This window comes from Macaca nemestrina, chromosome 13 (genome assembly GCF_043159975.1).
Source record: "Macaca nemestrina isolate mMacNem1 chromosome 13, mMacNem.hap1, whole genome shotgun sequence".
NCBI lineage: Eukaryota > Metazoa > Chordata > Mammalia > Primates > Cercopithecidae > Macaca > Macaca nemestrina.
This window is the reverse complement of record NC_092137.1, coordinates 2,556,199-2,573,650: the sequence shown is the minus strand read 5'-3', so window position 1 is coordinate 2,573,650 and position 17,452 is coordinate 2,556,199. Positions and strand designations below refer to the sequence as shown.

The 17,452-nt window shown below is 36.1% G+C and overlaps 1 long non-coding RNA gene across 2 annotated transcripts in view; it reads left to right on the top strand.

Moving 5' to 3' along the window:
- The window catches only part of LOC139358005 (uncharacterized), a 52,732-nt gene that overhangs the window by 27,165 nt on the left and 8,115 nt on the right, over window positions 1-17,452 (top strand). Inside the window, exons 3-4 of one of the 2 annotated variants that reach the window (XR_011612185.1) lie at window positions 9,742-9,938; window positions 15,930-16,046. This is a non-coding gene — a long non-coding RNA (uncharacterized lncRNA). Of the gene's footprint in view, window positions 1-9,741; window positions 9,939-10,157; window positions 10,277-15,929; window positions 16,047-17,452 lie in introns of those variants that run through there. The other variant, XR_011612186.1, reaches the window with a different exon arrangement.

The window sequence follows — 17,452 nt, the reverse complement described above, 5'->3', positions numbered from 1 at the left end:
TTACATGCCTAAGAGGGATAGGAAAAGTCTTAACCTAGTACTTAGCTACGTATGCAGAGACAAGCACACTTGATTTTAACCCACATTTTCTCCAGCTATGGTCACTACTGCGTAACGTTCACTTTGGAGGTCTAGGGATGAGGAGACTCTGCTCACAGTATTTTATCTTTGATTTTAAGGCACAGGATTGGTTAAATTAAATTAAAAGCAATGTGATTTTTATGAAAAGAAATTCTAGGAATTTTTCTTTCCTATCTGGAGATGTTTAAACTTGGAATAAAATGTTAAACTATATGTAGTCTTCTTTGTTAATGGAGGAGGCATAGTGCAATCTATATCACATCTGTATATTACTTTTTGTTATGGAATATTAAAATACTGATTTTTTAATATTAAGACGTTACTTTGCCATTAAAGTTTGTGAATTAAAGTACATTTTTACCCTTGGATGCTGATCTTGTTGGCACATTTTGTTTGTTAGGTAATTTAAGCTTTTATTTTTCTTCTTTGATTAACCTAAAAATGTAACCTTTGTCTGAGTTTCTCAGGGTTCTTACACTTATTGATCTTATAGGACGAAAAAAGGATAAAGGTGGAGATTGGATTAGGATGGAAACATTACTTCCTTCCTCACTTACTTCAAATCTTGAAAAACTATAAAAATAATGTTGAACGCCTATGCCCGGAAGACCTGGGACTAGCAAGCTCATCCATCCCGACTACAGGGTGTTTTGTTCTGCCTCTTCAATCATAAAATGCCAGTAATGATAAAGACAAACTCCATAGACAGAGGAACAGGGAATTAGGAAGATAATCTAAGCAAAAAACAAGATCGCCAAGTATTTCATAAAAGTTAGCAACAGAAGTTAGCAAGCAACACAAAGTAAACACACAGCAAAACATACCCCTGAGATGACAGGGTGGAAAATATAGGGACAGGAGAAGACATTGCATCCATAACACAAGAATAGGGTATAATAATTTTTACAAAACAGAGCTCTTGAAGAAATTAGAAACATGATTATCAAGATAGGACAGCCTATAGATAAAATTAGAATCATTGCAGCTGGAGAACAAAATCATAAACAATAGATTAAGCTGAAGAATTATTTAAGAGCACATTTTCAGAATCTGAACATTTCTTAACACCACAGGGCAAGACATAAGCCTCGAGAAATCGTAAAGGCAGAAAGTATATAAGGAGCTTTTTATTCTAATACCAAATAAAACATTATACCACTACCATACTGCTTAATTACAGTAGTGTTGTAATGTAGGTTGGAATCAGGAAGTGTGATGACTACAGCCCTGTTCTTCTTTCTCAAAAATGCTTTTGCTATTTGGAGTCCTTTCAGGTTCCATATGAATTTTGGTATTTTTTTTCTATTTTTGTTAAAAATGTTAGTGGGATTTCAATAGAAATTATATTAAATCTGTAGATTGCTTTAGGTAGTAGAGACATTTTCACAATATTAAGTCTTCCTATTCATGAACATGGGATGTTTTTCTATTTATTTGTGTGTATGTTAATTTAATTAATCAATGTCTGTAGTTTTCAGAATACACGTTTTTTCATCTTCTTAGGTAAGATTGTTTCTGAGAATTTTATTCTTTTTAATTGTACAATAAATGGGGTTGGGTTCTAAATTTAATTTTCAACTTGTTCACTGTTAGTCTTCAGAAATACACTGCTTTTTATATGCTGATTTTAAGTTCTTTATTTGCTGTTTCCAACTGAATTAGCAGTTGCCCCTCTGGAAGCTAGACACTTTCCTACTCCTAGGAGTACAAGTTCTCTGTCTCTAAAATTAAATTATTAAAACTGTTTTTTTTCTGTTATACTTCTTAAATGTGACATATCTCCAAAGTAAAAGAATTATTAGTATACTTTTGTATATTTTTGACCACACCCAAAACATTGCCTTATGGCGGTGTCCAGTGCATTTTACCCGATTAAATTTTTAGTCCAGCCAGCCTGCTCTTCCTCCAGCTGCTTCTCCTGCAGCCTTGCCCACATAACCTCTATTCTTGGTTTTCTCTGCTTTCTGTTCCACCCTAGTCCCTTCCAGCATGAACTATACGTTCATTTTCATGAGGTAGGACAAAAGTAGAGATAGTGCCTGAATAAAAATATAAGCATACATTAAATACAATGTAAAATCAAAAGTGTTAAAACTCAGTAAATTCAATCAATAAAATCAAAACCATATTTTCTTAAAATTATTAAAAATAGAGAAATATTTTACAAATCTAATTTTTAAAAAGGTTTAGAAAAATAACTAGAAAATATTAAGAATACCATCAAAGAAATTAGAACTATAATTATGGAATTGATACATACTTATAAAAATAAAATACATACCTTAATGACAACTTAACAATTTAGAAGAGAAAAATGATTTTATGAGAAAAGATACATTGCCAAAACTAACTCAAGAATGAGTGACAAATACAAGTAAATTATGTATCATGGGGAAAAATAAAATTGTAAGTGAATCATCACCATCATCATCATCATCGTCATCTGAATCACTATCCTAACCTGAAAATTTCTAGGCTGAAATAATTTTTCAGAACTTCAAAGACCAGAAAATGTATATTCTATGTAAACTATTCTGGAGAATAAGAAAACCAAAAACCTTCAAAAGTAATTTAAGGAACTAAAAATCTTGATGCCAAAACTAGACAGTGATAAAACGGGTAAATTATAGGACATTTCCACTTACGGACATTGGCACAAAATATGAAATAAAATATTTGCAAAGAGACTACAAAAGTGTACTAATAGAATATGACATTGTAACTGTAATGTTTGTTTTGATATTAAAGGAGCTTCAAATTTAAAAAATCACCTTTTGTTCAATACTAGAAAATCTATCTCAGGAAATTAATGGATTAAAACAATACAATTATCTTAATGTTATAAACATTTGATACAATTCAACACTGTAATAAAAGCTCTTATGAAACTAAGGTATAAAAAATGTCTTTAACTTGATAAAGGATATGTACCAGAAATCGAAGTCAACATTATAAAAAGTAGTAGAATAATAGAAGCATTCTCATTAACATTAGGAATAAAATCAGGCTTTCATTGGTTGATTCAATCTTATACATTTTTCCTTATCAATGCTGTATAGTAGTCCATTGTGGAACTATTTCACAATTCATTCATTCATTCCATTATTGGTGGGTATGTGGTTACTTTCCAGTTTAGGGCTACTAGAAATATTTCTGTTATGAATAACAATTTATTTATTGGTGAACAAATGTATACATTTTTGTTGAGTATATATCTACAAGTGGAATTGCACATGCTGTTTTAGTAATATTGCCAAAATATTTTCCAAAGTTTGGTAGGTTGCACCAATTTACATTCCCACCAGCAGCACATGATGGTTCCAATTTCTCACCAATACTTAATATTTTAAATTTCATTTTAGATCTTCTGGTAGGTGTGTAGATTATCTTATTTTCATTTGCATTTCCATAACTGATGATGTTTGTAATTGATATTCCCTTTTATAAATTTATAGCTTTCAACCTACATAGAGTTTATATGTTTGTTGAATAATAAGAAATAGTTTCTCCAGGCATTGAGCTTTAAAAAAAATAGTATAATACTCTGCATTCTTTTGTGGTTGGTTTCTTTTACTCAGTTTCTGTTTCTGTTGTTAATGTGATGTGCATTAGTTGTGATCCATTGTGGCTTAAAACTTTTGGTGGACATTTGGATTATTTCTGATTTGGGGCCATTATGAGCAATGCTGCTACAGACCTCATTCGTACATGTATTCTAGGATGCATGTATATGACTTTATACTGGAGTATGTATTTTTTATATGTTTCTAAATAATAGAGAATTCAATTATTATTAAGTTATCCTGCTTATCTCCTAATGCAAGATACCTCAGTCACTTTTGTATTTACTGACCCAGCCAGACTTTCCTTTAACATTTCAATTATACACATACATAGTTCAATGCTTTTATTTTCAATAGCCGTGTATTCCTGAGTTATAAATATTTCTCATAAACATCATATAGTTTTTAATTCATTATTCTAAACTTTTTAATTAAATATTTAGCCTTTTTAAAGGTAATTTTAATGACTGATTATACTTTTGCTTTCAACCATGTCTTTATATCTGTTTTCTCCTTTTGAAACTTCTATAAAACTGGTTAATTTTTATCACTCTAACTTCTGCCAGTTTGAAAGTTAAACACTCTGTCTTCTTCATTTGGAAGGATTTATTGGCCGTTTTTGTATATCCTCTTGTGTAAAGTGTCTGTTCAAATATTTTACTCATTTTTCTTATTGGCATGTAGAATTTCTTTATACATACCGAATACATGTCCTTTGTAGGATATATATGTGGCAGTATTTCCCGCTTTTCTGAAGCTGCTTCTTCACTTTAATAGTACCTTTTGATGATCAAAGTTTTTAATCTTAGTATTGCTCACTATTATTTTTTGTCTATTTTAAGGATATACAAAAAATTAAAAACTTCAATGCCTTTGAAGATATGTTCTTCTAAATCTTTATGGTTTACCTGTCATATGTAGACCTGCACTGTATCTGAAGTTAATTTTTGTAAATACTTTAAAGTAAGGATGCAAACTGGTTTTACGTATAGAAAATCCAAGGAGCCCAGCACCACTTACTGAAATGGCCTCCTAGTAAGTATGATCTCTGTCATTACTCGGGTTCATGTATGTGTATGTATGAGTCTATTTCTGGACACTGTTCCACTGTTAAACATTCATCTTGTTTACCAAATCACATTGTAATGATTTCTATTACCCTTATAGGTCCCAATATGTGAATTGTAAGTCCTCTAGCTTTGTTCTTCAATATTATCTTAGCTCTTCTTAGCAAACTGCATGGCCATATCCACTTTGGAATCAGCTTGTGGATATGCACACTAAAAAACTCACTCACACAAACATAAATCCTGCGGGGGGTGAAACAGTACTGAATTAATAGATACATTTTAGGGGATTGACTTATCTAAAATATTGATCTTGCAACCCTCTAATATGATACAGATAGCCATTTTTAGGTTTCTTTATTTTTTCTCAATAATGGTGATATGGTTTGGCTCTGTGTCCCCACCCAAATCTCATTTTGTAGCTCCCATAATTCCCACGTGTTGTGGAAGGACCTGGTGGGAGGTGATTGAGTCATGGGGTTGGTCTTTCCCCATGCTGTTCTAGTGACAGTGAATGGGTCTCACGAGATCTGATGGTTTTGCAAACGGGAGTTTCCCTGCACAAGCTCTCTTTTTTTTGCCTGCTGCCATCCACATAAGATGTGACTCGCTCCTCCTTGCCTTCTTCCATGAGGACTCCCCAGTCACGTGGAACTGTAAGCCCAATAAACCTCTTTCTTTTGTAAATTGCCCAGTCTCAAGTATGTCTTTATCAGCAGCATGAAAACGGGCTAATATAAATGGTTTGTATTTATCAGTACAGAAGTCTTGTATCCCTTTTGTTAAACTTATTTCTTGGCATCGGATATTTATGAATGCTATTTTAAGTAGCATTTTACTGTTAATTTCATTTCTTACTTGTTTGTGGCTGATATGCAAATATACAGTTCATTGAATTTATATTGATATTGGATCCCATCTTTATTAAATTCACTTATTAATTCTAAAAATTTGCCTTTGATTAATTTAGATTTCCTAGCTATATAATCATGTCATTTGAAAATAGTACTTATTCATTTCCATTCTTATGCCTTTTTAATTTTTCTTGCTTGATTGTTCAGGTACAGTATTGGATCGGTCTAACTTTGAATGGAAATGCTATGAGTAGGCATCCTTGTCCTGAAAAGGGAAACACTTTCTGTATTTTACCACTGATCATTTTACTGCAAGTTCTGTTCTGTTTTTTGTTTGATATTCTTTATCAGATTAAGAAGATATCCTTCTATCCATATTTGCTGAGAATTTTTATTTAAAATGCTTCTAATGAGTATATTGAAGTAATGATACATGTTATTCCTTTTCCTGTTACTGACATAAATGAATTTTGTTAAAATTTTATGATATGATTAATATATTCACATATATATTTCACATCTATATTCACCTCTATATAAACATATAGATGAAATATATAAACATATATTATCATATATAAACCCATATAGCATATGTATATATAATCATACATAAACACATATATGTGAAATATATACATTACCATCATACATACAGTTGGTAGGTTTCATATATAAATTTATAAAATATATATGAAATTTATTTACATATGAACTAGATCAACTTTATATGTACAATAATGTTATCATCATTAATTATAATAATAATCATATGATTATAATTATATTCATTAATGATAATATGTCATTGATAACACTGGGTTCGACTTGTTAATGTAAATCACTGGGTTCAACTTGTTAATAATTCGTTTAAAATTTTTGTTTTTCCAACTGTAATAGATTGCTTAAAATGTTTGCATCACATTCGTAAGAGATGAAGGTACTTACCTTAACATCAGCAGCAATTTTTTAAATATAAAATTTAGGTAGGCTTCATTTAACACAAACTACTTAAGAAATATTTTATACATTTTTATCTGAAAATTTTTGAATGTTTAGTGTTATTTCTTTTACAAATTGTTTTAAAAATTCTCCTATAAAGCCATGTGGGCTTGGAGGCTTCTTTGTTAAAAAATATATTTAATTTTTTAATTATTAAAATTATTCTGATAATCCATTATTTTCTTCATTCAGTTTGGCAAATCTTATTGTGAGGAATTTTTATGTTTTGCTCAAAGTTTTGGTTTTCTAACAAAGTGTATAACCCTATCTCTACAAAAAATGCAAGATTTATCCAGGCGTGGTGGTGAGAGCCTGTAGTCCCAGCCACTCAGGAGGCTGAGGTGGGAGGATCGCCTGAATCCAATTGGTTGATGCTGCCGTGAGCCGTGATCGCACAACTGCATTCCGGCCTGGCTGACACAGTGAGATCCCGACTCAAAAAAATAAAATAATATAAAATAAATAAACAAAAAGTATCCAAAATGTACCCAACTAAAACTTCTGGCTTGCAATTTTTAGCGTATAATTCTCCACTTTTAACACAAAACTTGGAGACTACAGATAAATAAAGGTACTTGTCTTTATTTTCCCCCACAAATAAAATGAAGACATGGCCCTTGTAAATTATAATTAAATGCTGGATGCTTCTAGGATATTTTTAAAAACTTTTCCTCTATGTTGATATTTATCTATGCTGTAACCATAGGGACCTCAATTAAGAAAGTTAAGTGAATTCTGCAGGCCTTGATATTTTTAGCAAGTGAAACGGGTAATCAAATTTCACAGACACACTCACAACCAGCATGACCCCCGGATAGACCCACTGGAATATATTTCAATGAATACAACCTCAAAATGTATTACTAGTGGGATAGTAGTATATAGTACTGTGTTTAGTAGAGTACTTCAAGCTTATGGGGAAAGATCCATTTTCGAAAACCTCTTATGTTCATATGTTTTTCATGCTGTTTTGAGTATAGCAGAATAAAATATTAAATGGTTTAAAATTTTTGAATGCACTTTGCAATGTCTACTGATCTTTCACATAGTAAACATGCAATAACTCTTCATTGTTTATGTTCATAAATTTATATTCTTTGTCTCAAGAGGAGACATTTATTAGCCAAGATATTGGACACATGTCAGTCCTACCACCGGCTAAATCTGTGTTTTCATGTGCAATTTACCATATATCTCACTGGCTTTGTCTGGCGTTTAAAAAATTAAAATAAAGAGATAAAGACATATAAATAAGTGTTTTTAGTTACTTTTGGGTAAAACAAAGTATAAGGTCATTCCTGTTCACTTATTTGTGTGCTCAAAAATATTTATTTAGCACCTATTATGTTCCAGACCTTAGATTATTTACAGTGTCATAATAACAGCAATGTTATTTGTTACTGTCTCCCCTCCTTACCTCCCAATCCACTCTTCAACTCATTCCTGTCTTCCTTACCCATCACTCCATTGATACTTTCTTGAAAAAGTCTCTGATGATTTGCATGTCTCCCAATTCAGTGGTGATTTTTCTGTTTCAGTCTTGCTCACCTTTTTAGTCTGTTCTTAGCTGAAATTTTTTGAAACACTTTTTTTTGTTTCCTGACACCAGCTCTCTTGGATGTCTTTCTACTCAGTTGACTAATTTCTATTTTTCTTTGCTGCTCTTCCTTTCCATCCAAACCTACCTCTTAAAATCACTGAGGATTTGAACTTGGACTCTGTGTTTACCTCTCCATGCACTCTTCTCCTAGATATTGCATCCATTCTAATATGCTTTTCATGTCATTTTTATGCTGACGACTTTCAAATTTATATTGCCCACTCAGACATCTCCTTGGAGAATCACATTTATATACATCCAGCTGCTTACCTGACATTTCACTGATAACTTCCTTCTATGTCTGAATTTAAACATGCTCAGAACAGTGTTCTCCATGTGCTCTGCAAATCTGCTTCTTCCCTGGCTTCTTCTCAGCACCACTGTCCACCCAGCTGTTCAGACCAGAAGCCTGCGTCTCACCTGCATAGGCTGTCAAATGGCACTTAACATAGATTCTCCTTTAAAATAATATATCTTGATGCTTTCACTGCCATCACAGTGGTTCATTCCCCATCACATCTTGCCCGGCTTTCTGCATCAGGCTTCTTTTCATTCCCATGCTCCTAGTCGATTGGAAACATATGCAACATGGGAAGCATAATCACAACACCAACACCCATGAACCCAGCACCAAACCTCATATTATTACTAATATTGAAGAATGTAGCTGAGCAACCCTTCCCTAAACTCATTCTGTAGCCTTCCCCACACAGTAAACACCATTCTCAATTGTCTCCTCTTGTAGCCTTCCCCACACAGTAAATGCCGTCTAAATTATATCCTTTTCTGAATTTTAAGGAGTTGTTTTATGACTAGGTAATATACCTAAACTATATATCAATTTGATTGATTTTGTAGACGTTTTATTGAATTATAACATACATAAGAAAAGGATGTTATAACCATAAGTGTACAGCTCAAAAACATTTCACAAATGAGCACAGCTTTGTGTCTACAACCCAGATCGGTCCGAGAAACAAAGCATCAGTCATGCCTAGAAGCATCTGTGAAGCCCCTTTTCATCATCCGGTCCCCAAGGGGAGCCATTATCTGAACTTCTAGCACCACAGACTACTCTCATTTACTGAGTGTGCACTCTCTGCGCCTTAGTTATGTCATTCAACACTCTGTTTGTGAGATCTCTCCATGTTGTTTCATGTGGTCGCGCACACACTCTCATCGTTACACAAGATTCCATTGTGGGAATATGGCATGCTATACTTCTCCATTCTGGTGTTGGTCATCATTTGATGAGACTCCAGTTCTGGGAATCTGTTTGTACACGCCATTTGGTGACCAGATGCACATGTTTCTCTCGGTGATGTGCCCAGGAGAGGAATTCTGGGATGTGAATTTCTGGAAGATGAATGTTTACCTTTGGTAAATACTACTAATGTGCTTTCCACAGTTCCTGCATCAATCTATACTCCCGTAAGTAGGGTGAGCAAATTCAGTTCTTCTGTATCATCACCAACACTTAATATTTCATTCTCTTGTCCTGTCTCTATTTTTAATCGATTTAGCAAAGGAATGTAAATAATATTAGGTTGTATTTTTTGTGTGTGTTTTCCTAGTGAAAAATTACATTGAAGGAAAGTGGTGGGGCAAGATAATGGACTAGAAGTCTCCACCAATTACCACCTCCCCTCCACAAGGATACCAATTCAAGAACTATTTACATGAAAAAAGAACCTCTGTAAGAGCTTGAAATCAGGCGAGGACTCACAGGATCTGGTTTTTACTTCATTTCACTGAACGAGGCACTGAAGAGGTAGGAAAAGCAGTCTTGAGTCACTGATGCCACCACTCCTCCTTACCCTGGAAGCAGCCTCATGGTGCAGAGAGTGTTTCTGTGCCCTGGGAAGAGGGAGAGCCAGCAATTGTGAGGCATAGAGCTCAGTGCTGCCCTTGTTATAGCACAAAGCAAAACTGGGTCAAACTCAACTGACACCCACCCATGGAAAGAGTTTTTAAACCAGCCCTAGCCAGAAGGGAGTCACCACCTCCAGCTGTCAGAACTTGAGTTCCCACAAGCCTCGCCACCATGGGCTAAAGTGCTCTGGGGCTCCAAAGAAAGGTATTGTAGGCCACAAGGACTTCAATACCTAGGTGAGTCCTAGGGCTCAACTGGGCCCAGAGACAGTAGACTACGAGGGCATGCGACCCACAGAGACACCAGCCAGGGTGGCTAAGAAAGTGCTGGCACCCTTCCTCTAACCACAGGCTATACAGCTTGTGGCTCCAAAAGAGACACTTCCTTCCACTTGAGGAGAAGAGAGGGAAGAGTAGGGAGCACTTTGTCTTGCATCTTGGATACCAGCTCAGCCACAGCAGGACAGGGCACCAGTCAGAGTTATGAGGCCCCCTTTCCAGGCCTTAGCACCCCCCCACCCCCGACATTTTTTCCTAGCCCCCAGACATTTTTTTTTTTTGAGACGGAGTTTTGCTGTTATTACCCAGGCTGGAGTGCAGTGGTGCGATCTCGGTTTACCTCAACCTCTGCTTCCCGGGTTCAAGCAATTCTCCTGCCTCAGCCTCCCGAGTAGCTAGAATTACAGGCATGCACCACCATGCCTGGCTAATTTTGTATTCTTAGTAGAGACAAGGTTTCTACATGTTGGTTAGGGCCCCCAGACATTTTTAGATACACGGTGGGCTGGAAGGAAACCAACTGTCTTGAAACGAATGACCCAGTCCTGGAAGGATTCATTACCTGCTAACTAAAGAGCCCTTAAGCCCTAAATAATCAGCAGCAATACCCAGGTACTATGCTGATACTTGCTGGCTTCAGGTGAGACTCAGCACATTCCCAGCCATGATGGCTAAGGGGCAAGGCTCCTTTTGCTTGTTAAAAGTGGAGGGAAAAGTAAAGGGGACTTTGTCTTGCACCTTAGGTACTACCTCAGCCACAGTGGGGTAGAGCACAAGGCGAGATTTTGGAGTCCTCGATTCCAGGACTTGGCTCTTGGATGGCCTTTCTGAACCTGCCCTGGGCTGGCATGGGGAGCACTCCCCTGAGGGGTGAGTTCAGGGCCAGACAGCATTCACCACAAGCAGACTGAAGAGCCCTTGGGCCTTAAGGGAACCTTGGGAGAGTGTGGCAGTACTCCTTGTGGGCCTGAGGTGGCAGTGGCCCTAGGGTGACACTCCTCTGCCTTTGCAAAGGGGAGGGAAGAGTGGAAAGGATTGTGTCTTGTGATTTGATTGCCAGCGGAGCCACAGGACAATAGAACACAAGGTGGACTTCCAACTTTTTAACTCTAGTCCCTGGCCCCTGGATGGCAACTCTGTATCCACCAAAGGCCTGGAGAAACTTGCCATCATGAAGGGAAGGCCATAGGCCTCCCTGAGTCTGTCACCTGCTGATTGTTGAGCCCCAGGGCTTTGGGCAAACAAAGGTGGTAGCCAGGGAGTGATTACAGCAGGCCTTGGGTGAGACCCGTGCTGTCCTGGCTTCAGGTCTGATGCAGCACCGTCCTAGGGTTGATGGCCTCAGGGTTCCTTGTGTCACCCCACCCCTAGCTCCAGGAGGCTCAGTGCAGGCAGAGACAGATACTTTGTTTGTTTGGGCAAAAACAAGAGTGGAAGACAAATGTCTGTACCTGGGAATCCAGATAATTAGTTCTTCTGAACCTTGTCCGAGACCGTCACAGTGGTACCTCTAAGGGTCTGTAAGAACCACAGCACTACTGGAGTTAGGATTCCCTCTGAGGCAGATATGGCGTAGATCACAACACCCGAGTCTTTTCGAATATTTGGAAAGCCTTTTCAAGAAGGACGATACAAACAAGTCCAGACTTCAAAGGCTACAATAAATACTTAACTCTTCAATGCCCCAATACAGACAAACATCTATGAGTATCAAGACAGACCAGGAAAACATGACCTCACCAAACGAACTAAATAAGGCACCAGGAACCTATCCTGGAGAAACGGAGATATGTGACCTTTCAGAGAATTCAAAAGAGCTGCTATGAGGAAACTGAAATTCAAGATAACACAGAGAAGGAATTCAGAATTGTTTCAGATAAATTTAACAAAAGATTCTAAAATAATTAAAAATAATCAAGCAGAAACTTTAGAGTTGGAAAATGCAACTGAGACTTTTTGGTTTTTGTTTTGTTTTTGTTTTTGTTTTTGAGACAGAATTTCACTCTTGTTGCCTAGGCTGGAGTGCAGTGGCACGATCTTGGCTCATTGTAACCTCCGCCTCTTGGGGTTCAAGCAATTCTCCTGCCTCAGCCTCCTGAGTATCTGGGATTACAGGTGCCTGCCACCATGCCCAGCTAATTTTGTTTGTTTGTTTGTATTTTCAGTAGACACAGCATGTTGGCCATGCTATTTGCTGTTCACAAACTCCTGGCCTCAGGTGATCCACCTGCCCTGGCCTCCCAAAGTTCTGGGATTACAAGTGTGAGCCACCGTGCCCGGCCCATTGGAGACTTTAAGTAGCAAAATTAATCAAGTAGAAGAAAGGGTTAGTAAGCTTGAAGACAGCCTATTTGAAAATACAAAATCAGAGGGAATTAAGAAAATAATAAAAAACAACAAGCACACCTACAAGATCCAGAAAACTGCCTCAAATGGCAAATGTAAGAGTTTTGGCATCAAAGAGGAAGTAGAGAGACAGAAATAGAGAGTTTATTCAACAGGATACTAACAAAGAACTCCTGAAATTTAGAGAAAGGGATCAACATCCAAGTACAAAATCATCATAGAACATCAAGTAGATTTACCCAAGGAAGATGACCTCAAGACATTTAATAATCAAACTCCCAAAGGTGAATGGTAAAGAAAGAATCCTAAAAGCAGCAAGAGAAAATAAACAAACAACATGCAATGGAGCTCCAATACATCTAGCAGCAGACTTTTCAGTGAACACCTTAAAGGCCAGAAGAGAGTGGTATGATAGATCGAAAGGGCAGGAGGAAAAAAACTGTTACCTCAAGGTAGTGTGTTTGGTGAAAATGTACTTCAACATGAAGGCAAAATAAAGACTTTCCCAGACAAACAAAAGCTGAAGGATTTTATCAACACCAGACCTTTCCTACAAGAAATGCTAAAGGGAGTACTTCAATCAGAATGAAAAGGACATTAATGCACAATTAAGAAAACAATCATCTAAAGGTACAAAACTCACTGGTAATACTAAGTACACAGAAAAACAGAATATTATCACACTGTAACTGTGGTATGTAAATTACTCTTACTTAAGTAGAAAAACTAAATGAACAAGTCAAAAATATTAACTACAGCAACTTTTTAAGACGTAGGTAGCACAGTAAGAGAAATAGCAACAACAAACTGCTAAAAAAGGGGGGGAAATTAAGGCATAGAGTCTTTATCAGTTTTCTTATTGCTTATTTGTTTTTTATGCAAACAGTGCTATGTTGTTATCAGTTTAAAATAATGGGTTATAGGATAGTATGTGCAAGCCTCATGGTATCCTCAAACAAACAAACGAAAAACATGCAAAGGATAGACAAAAGATAAAAAGCAAGAAAGTAAATTATATCATCAGAGAAAATCACCTTTACTAAAAAGAAGACAGGAAGGAAAGGAAGAGAAGACCACAAAACAATCAGAAAACAAATAACAAAATCATAGGAGTAAGTCCTTACTTATCAATAATAATATTGAATGTAAATGGACTAAACTCTCCAATGAAAATCATAAACTGGCTGAATGGATTGAAACAAAGGACCATTAACCTATTGCCTACAAGAAACACATTTCACCTATAAAGACACACATAGAATGAAAATAAAAGGATGTAAAAAGATATTCCATACCAACAGAAACCAAAAAACAGCAGGAGTAGCTATACATACATGAGACAAAATAGAGTAGATTTCAAGAGAAAAACTATGAGAAGAAACAAAGAAAGTCACTATGTAATGATAAAGGGGTGAATTCAGCAAGACAATAAAACAATTTTAAATATATATGTACCCAACACTGGAGTAGCCAGATATATAAGCCAATATTGTTGGGGCTCAAGAAAGATATAGACTCCAATACAATAATAGCTCGAGACTTCAACACTCCACTTTCAGCATTGAACAGATCTTTCAGACAGAAAATCAGCAAAGAAATATCAGACTTAATCTGCACTATAGACCAATGGATCTAATGAGACCACTAAAGAGGAAATAGATCTAAGAAACATCAGACTTCATCTGTACTATAGACCAAATGGATCTAATGAGACCACTATAGACCAAATGGATCGAAGAAACATCAAACTTCCACACTGTAGATGAAATGGATCTAGATGTTACAGAACATTTCATCCAATGGCCACAGGATACACATTCTTTTCCTCAGCGCATGAATCATTCTCAAGGATACAGCATATGTTAGGTAACAAAATTAGTCTTAAAACACTCAAAAAGATTGAAATAATGTCAAGCATCCTCTCTGACCACAATGGAATAGAACTAGAATTAAACAACCAGAGGAATTTTAGGAACTATGAAAATTCATAGAGGCATAGTTTCTTTCATGATATGATTATTACACATTACATGCCTATATCAAAATATCTCAAATACCCCATAAATATGTACACCTACTATGTACCCACAAAGTGTTTTTTAAGTTAAAAAACTTACCTTGAAAACCTTTAGAAATATTTATTGGCTATTTTTGCCAAAGCAGCTAGTCAAGTATTTTGCTTTTTATTTGAATTATTTGTCTTGTTCTTGTTGATTTTTCTTATTGATTTTTTTGAAATTCTTTTTATGTTCTGGATAGAACTTTTCTGTCAAGACATAAATAATATGTATGTATGTGTATGTACATATTTACAATGTGATGATCAGAAGCTCTTCTATTCCAATTAACCAATTTTTCTTTTATAATTGGCATTTGTAAATTTGTCTATTTTTCTTTATTTCACCTTTTTTGTATTAAATTATCTATTTTGTATATATGTGTGTACTATATATATGTGTAAAATATGCACACATACATACACATATACATACACACACACACACACACAAAATCCAGCTTTACCCAAGATATTGTCTTAGTTAAGTTGCCATCACATGGTGTCATATGCTGGGTGGCTTACAAGCAACAGCAGTTTCTTTCTTACAGTTCTGGAGGCTGAGAAGTCCAAGATCAAAGAACCAGCAGACTCAGGGTCTGGTGAGGGTCCTCCTCCAGGTTGCAGGCTATCCTCTTCTCCCTGCGTCCTCACAGGGTAAAAGGGGAAAGGGGTTTCCCTGGGGACTCTTTAATAAGAGCACTAAATCCATTCATGAGGACTCTGCCTTCATGACCTACATACCCTGCAGAGGCTCCATTTCCTAACGCTGTAACACTGGGGGTTTGATTTTCATCATATACATTTTGTGGGTACAAAAAAACTAGTCCATAGCAGATACAATTTATATCATGCAATGTATTCATTTAAAACATGCAATTTCATTTATTTCTTTCAAATACACAGAGTTGCACAACCATCACCACAGTTAATTTTAAGTCACTCCTCACTCCCCTCAGTGTCGCCAGCCTTAGTCTGCCACTGATGCTTTTTTGTGTGTGACTGGCTTCTTTGATTCTATGTGATGTTTAAAATACATCTACTAAACAATATTCCATGTGGAATCAAGTGCATATACGACATTTTATCTATCTATGAAACAATGTATTGACACTTGAATTGTTTCTATTCATTTGTTTTTACAAACACAGTTTATATGGACATTCATGTACAGACTTTTGTGTAAAAATGTGTTTTCATTTCTCTTAGGTATGTCCCAAGGAGTTCAAAAGCAGGGTCATATGGCATCTCTGTGTTTAACCTTCTGTAGAACGGCCAAGTTGTTTACAAGGTGGCTGCACCTTTCTACATTCCTTCCAATAATGGGTGAGGGTTCTGATTTCTCTGTATTTTTGTCAACCTTTGTTATCATAGTTTTGATACTAGCCATCCTAGTGGATGTGAAGCTTTATTTCATTACGGTTTTGATTTGCACTTCCTGATGACTAATGATGTTGAGCATGTTTTCTTGTATTTCTTGGCTATTTGTATATCTTATTTGGGGAATGTTTATTCATATGTATTTTCCCATTTTTAATTGTGTTATTTTATTTCTATTACTTTTTATACAATTGACCCTTGAACAATATGGTTTAAACTGTATGGGTTCACTTATACATGAATTTTCTTCTACCTCTGCAACCCCTGAGACAGCAAGACCAACCCGTCCCCTTACTCCTCCTCCTCAGCCTACTCAGCGTGAAGATGAGGGAGATGAACGCCTTTATGAAGATCCAATTCCACTTGATAAATAATATTCTCTCTTAATAAGTTCAACTTAATAAATAATAAATAGTATTCTCTCTTAGGAATTTCTAAACATTTTCTTTTCTCTAGGTTACTTTATTGTGAAAATACAGTACATAATGTATAACATATAAAATAGTGTTAATTGGCCGGGCGCGGTGGCTCAAGCCTGTAATCCCAGCACTTTGGGAGGCCGAGGCGGGCGGATCACAAGGTCAGGAGATCGAGACCACGGTGAAACCCCGTCTCTACTAAAAATACAAAAAAAAAAATTAGCCGGGCGCGGTGGCGGGCGCCTGTAGTCCCAGCTACTGGGGAGGCTGAGGCAGGAGAATGGCGGGAACCCGGGAGGCGGAGCTTGCAGTGAGCTGAGATCCGGCCACTGCACTCCAGCCTGGGAGACAGAGCGAGACTCCGTCTCAAAAAAATAAATAAATAAAAATAAAATAGTGTTAATTGACTCTATCAGTAAGGCTGTCAGTCAACAGTAGGATATTAATAGTTAAGTTTTTGGGGAGTCAAAGATTTTATGCAGATTTTTGACTGTGTAGGGGCATTGTTAAAGGGTTAATTATGTTAGTCCCTAAGATATGGTTTCCTAATATTTTCTTTCATTCTGTGGTTGTCTCTTATTTTCTTAATGGATTCTTCAAAGCACACAAATTTTTAATATTGAAGAAGTCTGTTTCATCATTTTCTTTCTTTGTTTGTTTGCATTTTTAGTGTCATATCTAAGAAACTGTAGTCTATTTCAGGATCTCAAAGAAAGGCACTGGTTTTCTTCTAAGAGTTTTATAGTTTTAGCTCTTATAGTCAGGGCTTTGATACACTTTTAGTTAACTTTTTATATATAGTTTGAGGTGAATATGCAATTATTCCAGCATCAGTGGTTGAGAAGACTGTTCCCTCCCCTATTTAATTGTTGTGGCACTGTTGTCAAAAACGAATTGACAATTAATGTGAAGATTTACTTATGGGCGCTGAGT